The sequence below is a fragment of the Dreissena polymorpha genome, chromosome 1 (genome assembly GCF_020536995.1).
Source record: "Dreissena polymorpha isolate Duluth1 chromosome 1, UMN_Dpol_1.0, whole genome shotgun sequence".
Taxonomy (NCBI): domain Eukaryota; kingdom Metazoa; phylum Mollusca; class Bivalvia; order Myida; family Dreissenidae; genus Dreissena; species Dreissena polymorpha.
In genome coordinates, this window is record NC_068355.1 from 180,099,363 (window position 1) to 180,120,304 (window position 20,942).

Below are 20,942 nucleotides of genomic sequence, written 5' to 3' on the forward strand. Positions count from 1 at the left end.
TTTATAAATTCAGCAGACGACATTTTAGCAGACGACAAATTTCCCAGCATGCAAAGGGTTAAGAAAATTGGTGAATGTTTGTGTTTTGTGTTATTCTTGAGCATTTTTATAGTAAACATTTACCAGAATTTGCTTTAAAACTGAAATATACGGGATTATCGGGTAATTGGCGAGTTATAATTTTGGTACAAGTAAGCAATATATTGCGTTATATTGCAATACGGGTTTTTGAGCTGACAATATATCGCAATACGCTATTTGGCGTATTGTTGCAGCACTAATACTAGTCGTTATATTTAAATCAATATAAACTAATAGTTATAAAAAAACATGGTATTTTAAAACTTTTTTTTTTCTCAATCTTGTTGACTGTCCATTTAATCCAACCTCATGGCATATTCACATTATTCAGGGATTGGTTAACAAATGGAAGTGACATATACGAGTTGACTCAGTAAAGCAAGTCCAAGGGAGACCACTCAAAATTAAAATATTGTACCAAACTCTGTTTGTCCAAGAATTATAAGTTAAATTGAGATTTTCAATCACTTTATGGAATTTTAGAAGTTCTTAATGTCTATACAAAAACTGAAATACATACGGCATACGCTTTTAGACATGAACTAAAGACATGAACATGTCATTAACTTGCTTTAATGTTGGTGTTAAATTTATGGAATTAATGAAATATTCATTCACAATAATTTAACCCAGTTCATACAAGTATTAATTAACAGTTATCTTAATGACTTGATAATTGCTAAGACCAACTTGCTACTAACAACACTGCAATGAATATTTGTCTAAAATTACAATGTTCAACACAAATTTACAACACACAGTATCACATATGGATTGTTTCTAAAATGGGTGAGAACTAAGAACGCAAGTCCAGTTTTTTTAAACTTCTTTCCTGTGTTACCAAAACACGACAGACAACACACATTTAAAAGCAGACAGTGACTGATCACAATAGCACACATCTAAGAACTTAACCTCAGTTGAGCATGCAATCTGTGATTGGGCTGCATGCCACTGAGGCTGCGGCTGTTATTGATATCTATGTAATTTTACCTGACAAGATTTGACTTGTAATTTTTGACTGGACAGCTATCCCAAGCACAGGCACTTCCACCCAAACTGGAGTGAGGTCAATACAGGTCCACTTTCTAACTTCAGTTCTATATCCAGTACACACTAAACAACTATTCCAACCACAGTCACTTCCATCTAGACAAATAGGATGTCAGTACTTGTTTAGCGTCTGGCTAGACTTCCATTTATGTTGCTCACTAGACAACTATTAAAGGCACAGTCAGTTCCACCTCAACAGGAGGGAGGTTAGTACATGTTAAGTGTCAGACTTGAGTTCCATTGTTATTGCTCACTAGACACCTATTCCAAGCACAGTTACTTCCACCTTGACAAATTGGATGTCAGCACATGTCCAGCGTCCGGCTAGGGTTCCATTTCTGCTGCCCACTAGACAACAATTTCAACCCCAGTCACTTCCACCTAGACAACAATGAGGCTAGTACAGTTTCAGTGTCTGGCTCAAGTAACATTCTTGCTATTCACAGAACATGATTCCCTGGCTCAAGTAACATTCTTGCTATTCACAGAAAATGATTCCCTGGCTCAAGTAACATTCTTGCTATTCACAGAAAATGATTCCCTGGCTCAAGTAACATTCTTGCTATTCACAGAACATGATTCCCTGGCTCAAGTAACATTCTTGCTATTCACAGAACATGATTCCCTGGCTCAAGTAACATTCTTGTTATTCACAGAACATGATTCCCTGGCTCAAGTAACATTCTTGCTATTCACAGAACATGATTCCCTGGCTCAAGTAACATTCTTGCTATTCACAGAACATGATTCCCTGGCTCAAGTAACATTCTTGCTATTCACAGAACATGATTCCTTGGCTGACCAGTGTGTCTTCTGTACATCAACTGTGAACAAACAAACATGAATGAGCTAAATGATCTAACTTGTGTAAATAAAATTATTTGCAAAGAAATCTGTTTTGTTCTAGGAGTACTTAGTAGACCACCTGTTCAGGCATAAAATGTTCTCCTATAAGGTAAGCAGGTTTAGGCAAAAAGTCATACATGGATCTCTTTTGATGCTTTATTAATAACTCAAAATCATGAACCACTGTATCTAAAAATGTTTTAGGCAAAGCATTTTATTTATGCTTTATAACAAAGTAGAATTGTCCCATGATCAGGTGGTATATGTGGAGGACACAAAGCGTTATAAGCGACATGCTGCCTATCGCCAGAACGTCTTTGAGATACATGGACGCCTTCAACATGATGACCGCAGAACTGTACCTGCCTGTTGTGTGAAGGCGATCAGTATTAGGTATCCAAGTCTTACTGGCAACTATTTGTTTCAGGACGAGGAGTAGAATGGTGAACATAGCATCATAAGTGTATAATCCTCAAGAATTATATGTTTGTTGAATTTTTCAGTCTGTATTCTACACAAAAATCAGAAAAAAAAGTTATTATTAACAGAGCTTTTTAAGCCATATCGTTGAAATCTCTTTAACATTTAAGTGGATAAATGGTTGTTACAAATTTATTACTTAATTAAATGATGTAATATAATTTATTGAATTATTATGTAAATAATAACAACATAGAGCAAAATTATCCATTACATACAAAATGAAATCCAAATGTACTGTTTTATGAATCATTATTTATTTATCTTGTTCTTTTGTCAGAACTATGAAATGGGAAGTTTTACAGTTATTCTCACAAAAAAGGCACTTTAAATATAGACATGTATTTAAACAATGCATATTCCAAATTGTCCAACAGTTTTATCCAGCAACCAAAATTAATAGTACTTTTTGTTAAAAATACCAATTCAAACCTCTATTAAATTTATACTCATTTAAAGTGTTGTGAAATTAAGCGTTGAACTTCATGGGCATGTCATGAATAAGTATACAGTCCAACCCCTCTTAAGCAGCCAGTCAAGGGAAACGGCCACATTGGCTGCTTAAGCAGGGTGGCCTCTTAAGAGGGGGTTGGGTCATAGGGAGTCTGGAGTTGATGAGTGCATGGCCAACTGTTCACTTTTTGTATAAACAAAATGGTAAATATGTGTACATATACTAAAAAATGTATTGACTTTAAATAATTGTATTTCTTCCTTTCTAAAATCAGCTATAAAACAAAATTTTCATTCAAAAAAAATTATATTCATCTTTCTTATCATCATCAATATCATCATCATCACCAGAATCAAGTCAATGAAAAAGAATCATTCTCATGATTCATTGTTTACACAATGCACATTGTATGGTCCCAATGCACTTAAGATGGGAACAGTTGTGAATCAGTTATGCGTGAATAACTCCTGTGTCACTATCAATCGATAATTTAATTGGTTTATTGCAGTTTTACGGCTTTGTAATACCTACCACAGGAATTGTTCCCGACAGTGATCTCCTCCACGATAAAATCGTGGCCAGTTACTTAAGAGACTGATTATAGCAACCGGGTGTAATCCTCCTGGCAATCGAGCTTTTCATGCATAAATTATAAAAACATTTTTTCGCAGCATAAAGGGTTTTATCAAAATTAATATATTGAAATAATTGTAAATGTAAAAAAAAATATTAATGCTTTGTTTAATTCCCATATGAGAATACCGTAATAATTTGTAATCAGAAACACGTTCCCAATTGTTTTATGTTAACAAGACGTTTACAATATCTAGCATCAAAAAAGTCCTCATATATTTCCTTTGTCTCGACAAAAGCGCGCGAAAATTATGCACCAATGTACAATGTCACGTGAAAAGCGTGCGTGTATTGATTTTATGATAAAAACTTTGTAGCACTGAGAACATGTATATCGGTTGATTTCGGCTAAAAATTGCATTGTTCTTTTTAACTTTAATTGGACTATAATTGTCATAATGTGTGCTTGAAATAGTATGATTCAACAACTAAAAATAATAAATTATAAATTAATAATCTCTTTTCCAGTAATAATAGGTGATATTCGCACATGCGGAAACAAAAAGATCAAACGGTCGCATATTGCTTTTAACCCGATAACCCGATAATCCGCCGCTAATTAATTGCAATTTGCAAACTGCATTGAAACAGCGTAACGGTAACGATATACAGCATGTTTGTATTATAATTTATTAAGAGGAAATACCAATGCCACATAATTCGCAAAATACCGGGCTACTTTAGTTGACCTTTACAACAAAACTTTTAATGGAAATTAAATTATCTCAATGTTGTACCCGCTACGAAATTTTAATTTACAAATAAATACACCCACGCCAATTTTCGAGCGCTTTTTATCAGGACAAAGAAATTCATGACCAGTACCGAAATTTAATGTTTTATATACCAGTAAACTGCCATTATTACCATTGCAATGACACTAATTGGTTATTTCTTAAGTGTTAAAAACAACCTCAGCCGTGTGTAAACAACACTGTCACTAATCGACTGTTTTTCACGCTTCACTGCGTTCAATTGTAAGCCGCGAAATATAGGGTGTTAATTCTAGCTAGAACCGTTTTTTTTGCTGTTAGCGAATTCTCAGATTAAAACATGTCATTTAGTGATCATGCTCGTCGGATTTTTGGGAGCCATAGCCAAAGCGCGATATATTGGACAGCGTGATATACCGGTCCGCGATATATCGGCCTTGCAGTGTACATAACTGGTTAATTATGATACTTCTTATATTTAATTAAAAATAAACAGAAAAATAATTATTAATAAACAAAATAATTCGTGATCAGAAGCCTTAGCCAAAATTTACCATATTGTAACCATTTGTCAATCTAGCGTGTCTGTCAGTAAAAGTTTGTCTTAAATATTAAAACTCAGCATGGAAAAGGTTTCTATTTTAAAATATCTGCAAGGTGGTGGAGACAAGGAACAGAAAGAAAAGTCATCAAAACGAGAAGCGGAAAGTATTGAGAAAAGGAAACAGGTGCAGAAAACTTATGGAAAGCAAATAAAATCCATCAGATAGTATAGTTAATTTGTTTGCAGTTTAGTGTCACTATGTTACGTACAATGTAGGTTAAAAGGTTCTGGTTGATCATAACTATAAATATAGATATATTTTTTTTACTGCAGGACGAGTAGATTAAAGTGAAGGGCGAGTGGATTGTCAGACCTACTCGCCCTGCAGGGTGAGTGGCTCTGGAAAAATTCTTCAAGGCCTGACCATATAACACTTGCCTGGGTTATATGTTCTTTAGGCAACATACTGTTATAATTTATTGAACATGCTGAGACCAATTTGTGTCAATTATTATCTGTCTTTTTTTTAACACAGACCAACTCCACTCAACTCCACAAAACCTTTTTTTGTAATATTATTTATAATTATTATTTATTTTAAAAAATGTACACATGTCATACATGCCAGACGTCCCGATCTCAGCGGGACAGTCCCGCTTTTGGGCCCTTTGTCCCGGCGTCCCGATATGAGACAATTTGTCCCGACATTCGTTAAGAAACGATGTAAGGTCTATAGGTTCCCAAAAAAATTCGCTATTCAAGCTCTGTTTCGCTAACACTTACCACCGTTAATCCCTTTATTGCCCCCAATTAACAATCCGATTCTACTTCTCGTGTGTACCAGTGTTGTTTATGACACCTTATCAGCGATTTATCGGCTAATTATTGATTTTATCAGGCATTCACACCATGGTGGTCTTCAAGATAGTGGTCGCTTATTGCTATTGATAGTTGTATTATAATGAAATAAATGCTGAAAATGTGTTTGTTTTTGTCTTTGTTTGAAACGGTTTACAAAACAATTGTTTAGTTCCAAAATAGCGGGATAATCCGAATGTGCAATATACCAAAATCGCAACAAACAGTCCAATAAGTGATACCCATCCTGTCTAGTGTAATTGGGTGTAATTGTAATAAAAACAATGAGGTGCTATGCATGACAGTTTGACCCTACTCCAATTAAGTTGTTGGCAGTTAAAATGAACACAAAGACGATTTGCTTCCACCAAAAACCTACCTCGGAAATGTGAACGGTCGCGTTTTCTGTGTCAAGCTGATGTAACTGTTCGGTAGATAGTTTACTGTAATCCGTACTTTCAGTGTAATGGATAACCTCCCCTGCGTAATGTTTGCCATTGAAAGTAATATAATGAGTATTGTTGTCGTAATGTTCCATATTTTGTACTCTAAAAAGATGAATATTATCTTCGTTGTTTGCTATTGTCTTATTTAATAAAACTGTTATTGCTATGTTTTAGATTTCATGCTTCATATCAGATGTTTTATGTCTTTAATAAAAGTATCAATAGTTTTTGTTAGTACTATACTGACTACAGTAAAGGTGGAATGATAGATCGTTTTAGGTGTCCTGCTTTTTGGTCAAATTTCCCGACAATTTTTTTATGGAATGTCCCGCTTTGGACCTAAAAAATTCTGGCATGTATGACACATGTTCTTAAATATCATTTATTGTGAAATCCAAATGTTTAAACAGGGCTTTCCTTAGACCTCAAATTTCAAGAGTCAATGACTCTTGGGACCATATTTTCAAGAGTCAAAATCAAATTTGTATGAGTCATAATAATAACGCAAGAAAGTCAATGATCTTTTGTACTTGAAGCAAATTACTGAGATATAATATATAACAAGATGTGTTTGAGAAACACAATGTCCCCCTATATGATGTCTGACCTTGAAGGATGACCTTGACCTTGACCTTTCACCACTCAAAATGTGCAGCTCCATGAGATACACATGCATACCAAATATCAAGTTGCTATCTTTAATATTGCAAAAGTATTCATAAAATGAGTGATTTTGGCCACATATATTTGACCTCTGACCTTGAAGGATGACCTTGACCTTGACCTTTCACCACTCAAAATGTGCAGCTTCATGAGATACACATGCATACCAAATATGAAGTTGCTATCTTCAATATAGCAAAAGTTATTGCAAAATGTTAAAGTTGGCGCAAACAGACAGACAGACCAACCAACCAACCAACAGACAGGGCAAAAACAATATGTCCCCCACTACTATAGTGGGGGACATAAAAAGCAACATATTAACAAAGATCTTACCATTTATTTCTTATATTCCAGTCAATAAAAGGCACAATGTGAAATCAATACGAAAAACACACACGCACTGGTATTGACATACTATATATCCATGATATCAGGGGTGTCAATTGTCCCAAATTCGAAATCCGGGAAATTAAGCAGAGAGTCTGAGACCGTATAAAAGCAAATAGAGGGCATAGCCCCTCGAGCTCTAGCTAGCTAGTTATTTTTTATTGTGTATGTGCAATATCTTGTGAGTACAATGCAAAATTTTATCAATTAGACCATCTGTAACACCGCATGTGTATTCGTCATTCTTTAAAAATGTGAAAAAGAACGTTGAAAATAAATTAAAATCGACGAATCATACCGTATAAGAAAACGTCTGTCCGAAAACATGTCAAGATTCGTCTTTTGCACATTAAGCAAATACGAAATCAATATATGATTCGGTTGACACATTGTTTTTAAATATGATTTTGCAGTGCTTTACTTTGCTTATAGATAATTTATAGATGGCTGACATTAGCAACGTTCGTAGAATGCCAATGGAACAGGTTTCGGAAAGTAGCGAATATGTTTCGTCAGTAATTGCTCATGTAACTGCTCAGTGCCAGCCGCTTACCATCAGAAATTAGAAATAAATATCCCCGCCTTAAACTTACTCATCGGATTTACATTGATCTCAAAATCGACCCTGGACGGCTCAAGTCCGGGTTTAATTATTTGTTTATTTCATGTGCCATCTTCACCGAAGACGTGCGACAAAAACGCCGTTTTCTTTGCCGTCTCCAATGGTCAATTATTACGCCTATGTTGTAATTAATTAGCACATGCAGCATCCAAATTTGTCACTTTGCCACACGGTCAGTTATACCAGTTCAATGGTTATTTTAAGCAACTCTGATGCAAAGCGTGTAATGTGACGATGTAGACAGTATATATGCAAGCATAACTTTCGCGCGTAATTAAACGGAGCAAACATGAAGTAAAATAGGGTTGGGTGTATTTAGCTTTGGAAATACATTCTGACATATTGTGGAAGTATTTCTCAAAATATGCTTTACAGTGTATTGTGGATATAGATGTTATTATTTTATATTGGATATTATTAAAACTGACGCAGGTGAGTCCAATCTGTTTTGGTGGGTTTAATACATGTCTTTTCCGCAAACAGCTGATAACAAACGCTGTGATAAAAAATGGAACGATTATTACGCGTCATCGAACGCAGTGTTTTAATTGGTCATTACTAGATTTCTCAATGGGCCAAACTCCGCCTACTAGGCGGACTTGTGCTTCAATGATTGGAAACGGGCGATAACGGTTAGCGTCTACTAAAAGAGATACTCCCCCAAGCCAAGTATCGCTTGGTCTTTACAACTTTTGATTATTAAAGATCTATATGCCTGATCTGAAAAAAAGATCTACTTGAAATAAGAATTTTATTAAGCAATGAGCATTTTTGTGTGTGTCATACTGCTGTATTGAATGAGAGCGTTTTGTTTCTCATAGATGGTGACTAATTCCCCAGCAGTGGTTGTCACACTCTCCTCATTATTGCTTGTTATTAAACATTACAATAACCTGACTTGGTCAGTGGCATCACAGTTAGACCCCTAAGAAGTGCTTGTTAAGTTTGAGGTCAATGTCAAATTAAAAATGAAGTCTGGTATATAGGATATCCTAGCAATTGTCAAAATACAACGCCCTTTCATGAAACAAAGCTCTTCATAATCATAATTGATGCAAGATCAAATATATCATTGATGGTTACTCTCAAACAGACAGACAAAAAACAATGACTGGACAGCAAATTGAAATGAAACTTAAGGCAATACAAGGAGCTTGAATAATAACAATTATAACTAGGGCTTTGTCACAGACGAGACGAATACCCCCACATGACGCATTGAAACAGAATATTTTGCATGTTGTCTTAACAAAAAAAGTGGACACCATGCTCAATGTTTAAAACGCACTAAGTGACCCCGTAACCTAGTTTTTGACCCAGCATTGCCCAAGTTTGAACTTGATCTACACATTATCTCGATACAACTTTTGACCAAGTGTGGTGAAGATCAGATGAAAACTACTTGAATTAGAGAGCAGACACCATGCTCAATGTTGAAAACGCACTAAGTGAACCCGTGACCCCAGTTTTTGACCCGGCATGACCCATATTTGAACTTGACCTAGACATCACCTAGATATAACATCTGACCAAGTTTGGTGAAGATCGGATGAAAATAACTTTAATCAGAGAGCGGACACTTAATACGGAGCGACAGACCGACCGACCGACAGACCGACTGACCAACAGAAAAGCTCAACTTTGTTTGGTGGAGTATAATTAACAAAGAACTAGGCCAGAGTAAAAAATGAGGTTAATTTCAAGGAGAAACTAAAGATGGGTAAATTTGGTGTAACCAAAATTTAGACCTTCTGAGTGTAAGTCCCAAAGTTGGTCAATTTCATAGTCAAGATGAAGCAGGTGATTTTAGTTTATTAAGAGTGTTCATAGAAACCATCCATGTCAGTGTTTAAGCATTGTAGAAAGCGAAAATGTTGTTAGATGGAATAAGTACATTTTAGTTAACCCTTTCCCACTCAAAGCAATGTAAACATGGCTATGTGAAAACAGCATAAAACCAGAACAGCCTGTGAGTAACTCGCAGGCTGTTAAGGTTTTATGATGTTTGCTGCTAATCAGTATTTAAGAGTTTGAAATGAAGCCTTTTAAACTTGCATCTAGTAAGATAGGTCTTTATTTAAATTTAACTTTCTGAGGGAATGCAAATGCGTCAAAATACGGAGCTAAGTGGTAAAGTGATAAACAACAACAACAACAACATTTGTTTATCAATAAAGCTTATACAAGCTCTCAGCCTATATAAGCTCTTAGCCTACAAGAGATTGGACTCTGCATTAGTCTAAACCAAAAGTAGGTGAGCGTCAACAGCAACGTGCAGTAAGGTTGATATGGGTGTGTTGGTAGTGTTCAAGTACAAAATCCATGCAAGTAAGAAAAATTTGTGTTCACCCTGTAGAGATGGAAGGATGGGTCAATCAATATGTACCTCCCAAATCTGTCAATGCAGGGGCATACACAATATTTTTGGTCTTCTCATAAATATATTAATTTTAGTACTAGACACATTTTGCTGTCACTTATTATTATTATTGTGATCAACGGAAATAACCACTGGTGAGGAGCGTCAAGCAGATCTGGTAAACGGAAGGGCATGCTTAAATGTTGACTGTGGAGAATAGATAGCTAAGTATTACAATCATGTACATCCTAGTTCATGCATACAACTACAACCAAATTAAACACGATAAAGAGTAAACCACTTTACAGTCATATAAGATAATTGCTAATAAAGAGCTGCGCCATGAGCGCATGATACGCCCGTCGTTCGCCAATGAAGTAGTAAGGTAATAAATAACCCTTTGAATCATTTTTTTACTTCAGTTTATTTGTATTTGAATACATGGTTTATTTTATAAGTACATGAGCATGGAGCACCGTCTCCTTGACATTCAACAAAGTCCCATAACTGTGGAACAACAATTCAGAATTCCGTCAAAAACGAAAGGGGATCAGGGTTTATCAATATTAAGATTGTGTTGAAATTTGAAAAAAATCCATCGAAGGATATTTGAGCTACGGTAGGACATTCAATGAAATAACGAAATTTTGACGAACAAAGTCCCATAACTCTGGAACGACAATTCAGAATTCCGTCAAAAACGAAAGGGGATCAGGGTTTATCAATATTAAGATTGTGTTGAAATTTGAAAAAAATCCATCGAAGGATATTTGAGCTACAGTAGGACATTCAATGAAATCACGAAATTTTGACGAACAAAGTCCCATAACTCTGGAACGACAATTCAGAATTCCGTCAAAAACGAAAGGGGATCAGGGTTTATCAATATTAAGATTGTGTTGAAATTTGAAAAAAATCCATCGAAGGATATTTGAGCTACAGTAGGACATTCAATGAAATCACGAAATTTTGACGAACAAAGTCCCATAACTCTGGAACGACAATTCAGAATTCCGTCAAAAACGAAAGGGGATCAGGGTTTATCAATATTAAGATTGTGTTGAAATTTGAAAAAAATCCATCGAAGGATATTTGAGCTACAGTAGGACATTCAATGAAATCACGAAATTTTGACGAACAAAGTCCCATAACTCTGGAACGACAATTCAGAATTCCGTCAAAAACGAAAGGGGATCAGGGTTTATCAATATTAAGATTGTGTTAAAATTTGAAGAAAATCTGTCAAAGGATATTTGACGTAGCGTACGACATTAACAGACGGACGGACGGACGGACGGACGGACAGACGGACGCGGGGTATACCATAATACGTCCCGTCATAGACGGGCGTATAAAAATTGCTCTTTTTATTGGTAGCTTAGGTTTAATACAAACAGTGCGAATTATTATCAGAAAACACAAGTGGGACAGCCACATTCATTCTCACAAGAAAAGCCTAGCAAGGCAACATTAAGGTTATACAATTATCTACAACATAACATGTCTGCGCATTTTAATACAATTACCTAACAAGGGCTGTTTGTGAAACATGCATGCCCCCCATATGGGCTCTCAGTTGAAGTGACAGCCATTTTATAAATATGTTTTTTGTCACTGTGACCTTGACCTTTGACCTAGTGACCTGAAAATTAATAGGGGTCATCTGCGAGTCATGATCAATGTACCTATGAAGTTTCATGATCCTAGCCATAAGCTTCCTTGAGTTATCATCGGGAAACCATTTTACTTTTTCGGGTCACTGTGGCCTTGACCTTTGACCTAGTGACCTCAAAATCAATAGGGGTCATCTGCCAGTCATAATCAATGTACCTATCAAGTTTCATGATCCTAGGCATAAGCGTTCTTGAGTTATCATCTGGAAACCATTTTACTATTTCGGGTCACCGTGACCTTGACCTTTGACCGTGTGACCTCAAAATCAATAGGGGTCATCTGCGAGTCATGATCAATCTACCTATCAAGTTTCATGATCCTAGGCATAAGCATTCTTGAGTTATCATCCAGAAACCATTTTACTATTTTGGGTCACAGTGACCTTGACCTTTGACCTGAAAATCAATAGGGGTCATCTGCCAGTCATGATCAATGTACCTATGAAGTTTCATGATTCAAGGCATAAGCGTTCTTGAGTTATCATCCGGTAATCATTTTACTATTTCGGGTCACCGTGACCTTGACCTTTGACCTAGTGACCTGAAAATCAATAGAAGTCATCTGCCAGTCATGATCAAACTACCTATCAAGTTTCATGATCCTAGGCATACGCATTCTTGAGTTATCATCCGGAAACCATTTTACTATTTCGGGTCACCGTGACCTTGACCTTTGACCTTGTGACCTGAAAATCAATAGGGGTCATCTGCGTGTTATGATCAATCTACCTTTGAAGTTTCGTGATCCTAGGCATAAGCATTCTTGAGTTATCATCCGGTAACCATTTTACTATTTCGGGTCACTGTGACCTTGACCTTTGACCTAGTGACTTGAAAATCAATAGGGGTCATCTGCGAGTCATGGTCAATCTATCTATCAAGTTTCATGATCCTAGGCATAAGCGTTCTTGAGTTATCATCCGGAAACCATTTTACTATTTCGGGTCACCGTGACCTTGACCTTTGACCTAGTGACCTGAAAATCCATAGGGGTCATCTGCGAGTCTTGATCAATCTACCTATCAAGTTTCATGATCCTAGGCATAAGCGTTCTTGAGTTATCATCCGGTAACCATTTTACTATTTCGGGTCACTGTGACCTTGACCTTTGACCTAGTGACTTGAAAATCAATATGGGTCATCTGCGAGTCATGGTCAATATATCTATGAAGTTTCATGATCCTAGGCATAAGCGTTCTTGAGTTATCATCCGGAAACCATTTTACTATTTCGGGTCACCGTGACCTTGACCTTTGACCTAGTGACCTGAAAATCCATAGGGGTCATCTGCGAGTCTTGATCAATCTACCTATCAAGTTTCATGATCCTAGGCATACGCATTCTTGAGTTATCATCCGGAAACCATTTTACTATTTCGGGTCACCGTGACCTTGACCTTTGACCTTGTGACCTGAAAATCAATAGGGGTCATCTGCAAGTTATGATCAATCTACCCTTGAAGTTTCGTGATCCTAAGCATAAGCATTCTTGAGTTATCATCCGGTAACCATTTTCCTATTTCGGGTCACTGTGACCTTGACCTTTGACCTAGTGACTTGAAAATCAATAGGGGTCATCTGCGAGTCATGGTCAATCTATCTATCAAGTTTCATGATCCTAGGCATAAGCGTTCTTGAGTTATCATCCGGAAACCATTTTACTATTTCGGGTCACCGTGACCTTGACCTTTGACCTAGTGACCTGAAAATCCATAGGGGTCATCTGCGAGTCTTGATCAATCTACCTATCAAGTTTCATGATCCTAGGCATAAGCGTTCTTGAGTTATCATCCGGTAACCATTTTACTATTTCGGGTCACTGTGACCTTGACCTTTGACCTAGTGACTTGAAAATCAATATGGGTCATCTGCGAGTCATGGTCAATATATCTATCAAGATTCATGATCCTAGGCATAAGCATTCTTGAGTTATCATCCGGAAACCATTTTACTATTTCGGGTCACCGTGACCTTGACCTTTGACCTAGTGACCTGAAAATCCATAGGGGTCATCTGCGAGTCATGATCAATGTACCTATTAAGTTTCATGATCCTAGGCCTAAGCATTCTTGAGTTATCATCCGGAAACCACCTGGTGGACGGACCGACCGACTGACAGACCGACCAACCAACCGACCGACATGTGCAAAGCAATATACCCCCTCTTCTTCGAAGGGGGGCATAACAATTGTTTATATTAATTTTGTATGAGAGAAGTTTTGCCTAACTGCTCCAGATGTATGTTGTTGAAAAAATATAAATACAGAAGAAATGTAATGAAGTAGTTTTTGGATAATTAACATGTATTAACTTACAAAAATGAGGTCTATGCCCTGCAGTGTTGTAACCTTCTAGCTCTTGGGCAATATATCAAAGGGAACATATAACGCTGCCATTTGAAAAACTCAGATATCAACAAGAACAGCAAATGAACGCAAAATCAATTCCATACATTACTGAAAAAACTAATTTCTTTGTCATGGTCTGGATCGCCATGATTTAGTTGTATTATGCAGCAAACACAATGACCTTATTGTTGTTTTATGCAGTGAACACGTTGGTCTCATTTACATGTATTTGTATTATGCGGCGAACATGTTAACCTTATTTAATTGTATTATGCAGCGAACACGAGAACTGATTGTTGTTTTATGCAGCGCCCCCACATCAATTTACGTAGATCATTTCTAAGGAGTTAAACAATGTATGATCATCATCATGCTTCTAAGTGTATAACAGTCCTGCAAATCCCTCTTAAAGTAATATTTACCTCTACCTTTAATCTTGATTAACATCACAGGCATCAGGGTGTTATATTTTACTACACAATTGTACCACTCTTACCACACAGGCTTTTTTATTTAAATGAAGCACAAGACCACAAAAGCCAATAAGAAACATACAAATATTGCTACATTTATGAATATAATCAGTCTATATGTTAGGGTCGAATAGTTTAGCAAGACAGTATACAAAATAAAATAAAATTCTGCGACAAAATTTGATTTAATTTCCTTTGTTTAAATTATAAAGTAGTTCACTTAAGTTCAAATACATGTACTTCTTCAGAATGTGATTCAAACAGAAGAAAGGGAGAACAAACATAAATGTATGTTTCTCTCCTACCTGTTGATAATTTACAAATTATAATAAGTTTAAACAAAGTGAGAAATTTGAGTTGTAACCTATGTTACTATTTTTTATAACAGGCAATGGGTATAATAAATATTCTAGTCTGATGGGGATATATGTCATTCCAACGTCATGGCATATTTACATTATTCAGGGATTGGTTGCAATATTTTACAATTGGTAGCATGAACCAATAATTTTTTTAAACATAAGTTATTTATTACAAATGATTGCAAGACACCTATTAAAGGTTTCAGAATGCATTTTCTGTTTGTTTAAATGAATTACTCCGCGTATTTGTTAATGATTTTTATTTCGGAACAAGGTATTGCAAACTTTTAAATAATGCTATTGGATTTCTATCCAAAAACTGGTACTATGAGATTACTGGATAAAATGCTCACATTCTAAAAAACATTTATAGTTCTGATGTTTATTCTTGAAAATGTATCTTCTTCACTAACAATAAATGCCACTTTTGCTCAGAAAGAACAGATACTGATGCTTAAGTTGTTTTTTTGTTTTTAATTTCAATCAGCATAAAGCCTATTTTCAAGTGCATTGTATATTCAGCAACAATGTAGAGTTTATTGACTTTTTATACTGAATAAAAACATGTTCAAGAAAAGTAAAACATTTCATTAAACACTCCATGTCTAAACAACAAAATAAAGGCAAAGTAATTGACATATCATGTACTTCCTAATAGTTACATGACAATCCTAGGATGGCACCCTAGCAACCCAGTGATTAGTTCCTATGTTCAAATCAACCTGTTATGTCATTATTGTTTTAGGAAAACATTTTATGTTTGTAATATTTTTTTAATAAATCAATAAATTAATAATGTTTCAGACTAATAAATTAAAACATACTGATTTAAAGTAAATATTCTAAAAAATTATTGGCATTTTATTTTACATGTGTAGCAAATTTAGCTAAATCTTAAACAAATGCCTTTTTTCCAAACTATATATAATATTAATATTTTGTTAACAAAAAAATTAATTATGTGATAGCATTTTTAAATACAAAGAAATAACTCAAGATTAATAAGATACATGTATGTGGCATAATGTTCAAAATAAGTGGGTGCTCGAAGTTATAGGAATTTATGGAACTATCAAAAAAAGAATAACATGAAATATGTAGGGCCTGGGGGTTCAAATATTGTATGCACTAAATTTGTGGCGTCTTTTTAAGCAATTATATAAAGACTTCCTGACCAAAATCAAGGTAATATTACTTTTAAATCATTAACGTATTTGCATACACCAAGAAAGTTATAGAATATTTGAAGGAAAACATGCATTTATACGAAAACTTGTGATGTGAAATGTCCAATGGTTACGAAAATTACCGAAAAACAGCATGTCGCGGTTTACAAAAAACAAATGACTACACCCAAATATTTTAATGTTACTGACTACAACGGGTTGATACATGTATGATTTTGCTTCTCATTTAATAAAGTGACAATATCAAGGCAGACACACTTGAAATATGAAGGATATTCTGTCCTTTGGCCTATGTCTATCAATACAGTGTATATAAATACGATCGGCAACTTCCGAAACCAATCGGAAAATGTTGACAGACACAAAATGTTTTCAAAATTATTTTTTCTGCAAATATTCTACCACAAAATGACATTTCTTGTGTATACCAATAAATAAATGATTTTTAAGCAATAGCACGTTGATTTCAATCAGGAACACTGTCTATGACCGTGAAAACAAATATTCCAATCTTTTTGGTTTACAATTTTTGTGATGTAAATAGCTTGCATGTACAGTGCTCCAGCTAGGCCTTAATCGAAGGGCGCCGCGCCCTGCCCTCCCGAACCTCCGCCCTGCCCCTCCGAACCTCCGCCCTGCCCCCCCCCCCCCCCCTCAAAAAAAAAAAAAATTTTTTTTTTTTTTTTTTTTTTTTTTTTTTACATAATATGATAATTCATAAATCTCTTATTACATTGTAATTAGTTAAATCCTCATTGTAGACATTTTATTTGAATGGTTTAATAATAATGGGAATAATACAATTATTTATAACATATAAATTAACATGCAATAGGAAGCATTCCAGAAACACCCGCGCGCTCGAACGTGCCCTTTTGACAAAATACTGCGCGTCGAAAGTGCCCTTTTGACAAAATACTGCGCGTCGAAAGTGCCCTTTTGACAAAAAAGCCCCCCTGCCCTTTTCAAATCCTAGCTGGAGCACTGCATGTAGCATGGAATTGAATGTTCTGTCAGATAAGTGTTTCGACTTTCTGGAGTGGGTGATTTTAGACTGTTTAATCCAACTAGAAAAGAGCTCTTAAAGTTAGTTAGACTCATGTAAAGTGAAGTAATAAAGAACCACTTTTGGTAAACAAACCAAATGTGACCTCCCTTGTTGGATCATGCTACATTTGATAATGGGGTGACATATACGAGTAATGCCAGTCCAAGGGAGATAACTCAAAATTAATTTTTTTACCAAACTTCTCTGTTTGTCCAGGAATTATTACTTAATTTCACTTCATGGAATTGTAGAAGTTCTTAATGTCTTTATTAAACTGAAATACATACTGAATATACTTTTAGACATGAACTAAAGTCATAAACATGATGTTTGAGGTAAAGATATGGAATTTATGAAATACTCATTCAAAATAATTTGATCACATTAATACTGGTGATAAATAACAGGCTTGATAATGAATTGCTTAGAACAACTTGCTATTATCAGAAATTAATAAATGATTGTCTTAAACTTCAATGTTCAAAACAAATTTTCAACACACAGTATCAAATATGGATTTCTTCTCAATTGTGTAAGGACTGCAAAGACATGTCCAAATTTTCCTGGGGTTTAAAGGAAGATGTCAAAAGCCAAAAGTGGTACTTGAAATGACAGGCAACACACAATTGACAGCAGACAATGACGGATCACAATATCCCATACCTTAGAACTTAAACTATAGTTCAGCACGCAATCTGTGATTTGACTGCATGCCACTGAGGCTGTGGCTGTTATTGAAATATAGTTTATCTTACCTGACAAGACTTGGATTGTAATTCTTGACTTGACAACTATCCCTGCACAGTCACTTCCACCTCAACAAGTTGAAGGTCAGTACAGGTCCAGTGGCTGACTTTAAGTTCAATTCCTGCTGCTCACTTGACAACTATTCCAAACTCAGTCACTTCCACCAAGACATGATGGAGGTCCGTACATGTCTAGTGTCTTGATTTAGTTCTGGTACCACTACTCACTAGACTACTATTCCAAGCAGTCAATGTCACCTAGACACTTTGGATCATGTCAGTACATTGCCAGTGTCTGATTTGAGTTCCATTATGCTGCTCAATTGGCAACTATTACAACTACTGTACAGTCACTTCCATATAGACAGGAAAGGAGGTTAGTAATATACTAGTACATGTCCAGTATCTGGCTAGAGTTCCATTTATTCTCAACACTCACAGACTATGTTTCACTTGCTGACCAATCTGCCTTCGGTACATCAACTGTGAATATACAAAAACAAAAATGAATGAGATTATTAATCTGATTTTAGTAAGTTAAAATTATTTGTAAAGAAATCCATTTTGTTCTCTACATACATGTACAGTCAATCTTGTGGATGCGACCACGTGTATTAAGCGACCTTTGTCTTATGCGACTATTTGAAATCCCACGGAGCTTTTTCGCTATATAATTATATTGTATTAAGCGACTTTTGTCTTACGCGACCAGCGACCGCTGATTTTTGTGTATTTTGATGTCCGAATCTTGAATTAAGCGACCACTAGGAGGTAAAAGTGGTTAATCTATTGATCTTTCAGGGACAAATCCGTGTTAATTGTTTATCTAAGCCGATAAGATGTACTGTTACACCTCTGCTTTGTTTTCACACCAACCATTATGATTGTGTTTTGTCTCATTGACCGGTTCTGACCGGTATTGTTGTAGACTGCGTATCAATTTATTGAGTTGAATAATAGAGGAACGTATTGCGCACAGTCTACAGCTTAAATAGTTTACTATGTGGAACGTTAAGAGACAACGCGGATTTTTCTCGAGTATAGATAACAGGTGCAGAAACAATGCACTGTACGCGACAAACATTTCCTGAGAAGTGCGGAAAATAAACTATTAATCGGCAACATCTGTCGAAATCGGTGCATTACCAATTTGTAATTATGCTAGTTAGTAGATATTTGTAAGCCAATCACATTGTTATTTATTTAATAAATTTTCCAATCAGGTCTGTTTGTTTGTTTTCAATTGACGTGTTTTAATCTTTTCAGCTCATTACGTATCATAATCGAGTCAGATTTCCTTAAGCGTACATGCAGAAATTAAAATGTCAAAACGAAAAGTGTTAATGTTGAACGAGAAAATTCGGGTTTTGGGTGTAAAATCGCAGATGAGTTTGGAGTCGGTAAAACTCAAATTCAGAACATTCTTATGCGTAAAGCTGAGGTGCTTGAAGACGTGGAAAATAATGTGTCAGGTGAAAAAACAAGGGCCACATTGGCCCTGAATCGCTCACCTGAACAAATTTAATAGCCTTAGGCCCAATGGTAATTGACAAGAAACAATTTTTCTTGAACAAATTTTTAGGGGAGCCTTTAAGGATCATCCTTGTAAAAAAAAATGAAAATCCGACGAGCCCTTTCTGACAAGAAGATTTTTTAAGGTATTGACCATATATGGGCATGGCGGCCAGCTTGGTTATGTGACCAAATTTTTCTTAACAATATTTTTTTTTCATGACGTAGGAATGCTCCACATGAAATTTGGTTGAAATTGGCTCTATAGTTTAGGAGAGTATGATCTGCTCAGGTACGCTAAAAACTTAAACATTGCGATAAAAGGAATTTTTGCTTGTTTTGAAGAGATTCCTCCTTTTTCTCAAAATTGACAAGATATCATCGACTAAACAGGCAACCCATGTTTGCATAAGGATAAATCCTTTTACCAATCAACATATTTTGGACTGAACAATTTCTCAATTTCCCACGATGATTCAACCCTACCAGAGCAATTTCCTAAGCAATAATCACCTCCCATTTTAAAGGAAAAATAATTTCTCATCAACAAAACTACAGCATTAATTGATTTCTGGTAGTTAACCCTTTTCCAAATTGAAAGAGGTTGCAGACGACAAATTAAATTATAATGGAATAAGAAGAAACTGATTTAATAGGGTAGGAAGCATTGTGATGAAAGGAGAAAATGCTAATTTCAGCAATTTCTTCTTTTATTTCAATGATTTCCACAGTCACAAACATTTGCAGAAAGAATTAACTGTTCTGGGTTAAGGGTTTATGTGGTCTGCAGCAAAGCCATCAGAAGAGAATCGTGTCAGAGAAACCTGGCCTGTAGCCAGCAAATCCTTTACTCTAATAGCACTATTAATTGGAATAAAGAGTACACTATAATTATTTCTAAATCTGCCATCTCAAGGAGATAATTCTGGACTTAATGGTCCGATGTTGCTCATTTTCGACAGGGCTCGAGTTTTCATTGATATGAAGGCACTGTGCAAGTTTGGAAAGAATTGGATGAAAAAATTGGACTTTATTGCATAAACACCATTTTCTCAATTCAAGGGGAGGTAATTCTGTACTTCATGGACCAATAATGCTCATATTTTGTAGGGTTCGTGTCCTCATTGATATAAAGACACTGTGCAAATTTGGAAAGGATCGGACAAAAAATGTGGAAGATTTTTGAAAGTTTTCACAAATTAGGCAAAAACGAATAAACATGCAAAGTTCAACCAGCTCCTGCGGCCATGTTTTTTGACGAATCAAATTTCTTTGAAGAACTTTTTCAGGGGAGCCTTTAAAGGTCAACCCTGTGAAATTTTTTGAAAATATGATGAGCGGTTTCTAACAAGAAGATTTTTTAAGGTTTTTACCATATATGGTCATGGCTGCATCTTGGTTATGTGATCAAATTTTTTTTAACAATTCTTTTGTCCCATGACCTAGGGATGC

The 20,942-nt window shown here is 35.6% G+C and overlaps 1 long non-coding RNA gene across 1 annotated transcript in view; it reads right to left on the minus strand.

Annotated features, from left to right (window-relative positions):
* Nucleotides 1-362: 362 nt before the first annotated feature.
* LOC127864045 (uncharacterized) overlaps nucleotides 363-20,942 on the minus strand; it is a 37,698-nt gene continuing 17,118 nt past the window's right edge. Inside the window, exons 2-3 of the long non-coding RNA XR_008041397.1 lie at nucleotides 17,988-18,461; nucleotides 363-1,958 (exon numbers count right to left, since the gene is read on the minus strand). This is a non-coding gene — a long non-coding RNA (uncharacterized LOC127864045). The remainder of the gene's footprint in view (nucleotides 1,959-17,987; nucleotides 18,462-20,942) is intronic.